Source organism: Littorina saxatilis, linkage group LG4 (assembly GCF_037325665.1).
Source record: "Littorina saxatilis isolate snail1 linkage group LG4, US_GU_Lsax_2.0, whole genome shotgun sequence".
NCBI classification, from domain to species: Eukaryota; Metazoa; Mollusca; class Gastropoda; order Littorinimorpha; family Littorinidae; genus Littorina; species Littorina saxatilis.
This window is the reverse complement of record NC_090248.1, coordinates 45,173,098-45,174,914: the sequence shown is the minus strand read 5'-3', so window position 1 is coordinate 45,174,914 and position 1,817 is coordinate 45,173,098. Positions and strand designations below refer to the sequence as shown.

Sequence of the window (1,817 nt, the reverse complement as noted above, 5' to 3'; positions counted from 1 at the left end):
AAGTGTTAGCAATCAAAATCCGTGCAGATCAAGATGTTAAAGGGATTAAACTGCCAAGGAATTCTGATAGACATGGTGAAATTCTTAAACTACTTATGTATGCTGACGACATTAGTTTCTTCCTACAAGATGAGAAAAACCTAAGAAACGTATTACATCTAATAACTCAGTTTTCAAAATTTTCAGGGTTAGCAATGAATGATCAAAAGACAGAAGCAATGTGGCTTGGTATAAATAAATTTTCTGCTGACCGACCATGTAATATTATTTGGAAAAAACAAATCAAAATCTTAGGTATTCATTTCAACAACTCTGTCTCAGCCTCCAACATAGAAGAAAACTGGGAACCTAAACTACATAAAGTAAATTCATTAATAGCAACATGGTCGAAAAGAAACCTAAGTATAATGGGGAAAATTTGTATAGTCAAAACATTAATGTTGTCACAGTTTACTTACGCACTGCAATCTCTATGTGCCACAGAAAACTTCCTCAATAAGCTAAATTCATCTCTATTCCGATTTATCTGGAAGAAAAAATATTCAAACAAAAGAGCTTATGAAAAAGTTAATAGAAAAGTAATGTGCCAAGAGACAAATCTTGGAGGTCTGAAAATGATTAATGTCAAAGATGTACAAACATCATTTCTAATTTCATGGATTATGAGGCTGCTGGACGGAAGTAACGCAAAGTGGCAACAGATTCCATTGGCATCCTTTTTAAATCTGGGCGAACGCTTATGCTGTCTGCGCTCAAATGTGAGTGCAGACAATTTTAAAGGACTAGGTGCCATAAAGCAATATTTCTGGAAACAAGCTTTTATCACCTGGCTAAACAATAAACACAAGATCAAAGAAATAAGCAGTAATGAACAGCAGATAAGTGTACGCAATCAAACCTTATGGAATAATACAAATATAAGGTACAGAAAGCAAACGCTATACATGAATGACTGGATAAAGGCTAAAATATGCGTTGTTAAAGATGTTTTTAACGATAACGACATGTGCTCTTTTGAGGAAATATGTGAACTAACTGGATATAAACAGTCTCGCCTATTTGAATATAATGCAATACAGACTGCCATTAAAGCTCTATTATTGCGTGATACGGGTCAGGCCCGTTCTGATCATATGCCATTTATACAATTATCTCCACGCCAAATTTGCCTAAAGATGTTAAATTATGAGATAAAGGAGCCAAGCTCAGCTGGATTTTGGTCGAACAAATTAAATATTACATTAGAAGATAAACACTGGAAATTAGCTAACGAATGCTCGACAGAAACCCGTCTTCGTCTATTGCATTGGAAAATTTTACACAATATATATCCCACCAATATTTTGCTACATAAGATGGGAATTCGTCAAACAAATCTTTGTCAGTATTGTAACGAAACCGACTTCATCGAGCACTTTTTTTGGCAGTGTAGAGCAGTGCAACCCATATGGCAGGAATGTCAAGGGTACATATTTAAATGTACAGGCAAAAATATAAAGTTAAGCTGCGAAGAGGCTCTTTTTGGGTATTTCACACGTGATATCCCCAGAGAGAAAACCTTCATAATTAATCACCTTATATTGATATCGAAAATGTGCATAAGCCAGTTTAAGTACGGAAATCCAAAAACTAACATGAAGATCTTATTTCAGAACCAAGCTCGAGTTCGAAATTTCTAGTAAAATTGAACTGTGTATAAGAATATAGATAACTAGTAGTATTGTGCTGTTAATGTAAAGTTATTTATATATGCGCTGTATGATGCTGTGCTGAAAACTGGTACTGTAATTGGTAATTTGTAAATTCTCGCCTTTGTC

At 34.6% G+C, this 1,817-nt stretch overlaps 1 long non-coding RNA gene across 1 annotated transcript; it reads right to left on the bottom strand.

The window, feature by feature from the left end:
* Window positions 1–225: 225 nt before the first annotated feature.
* Window positions 226–875, bottom strand: LOC138964863 (uncharacterized). The gene is made up of 2 exons (XR_011455232.1): window positions 399–875; window positions 226–340 (listed from the first exon to the last, which is right to left on the bottom strand). It is a non-coding gene; the product is annotated as an uncharacterized lncRNA (long non-coding RNA).
* Window positions 876–1,817: the final 942 nt, after the last annotated feature.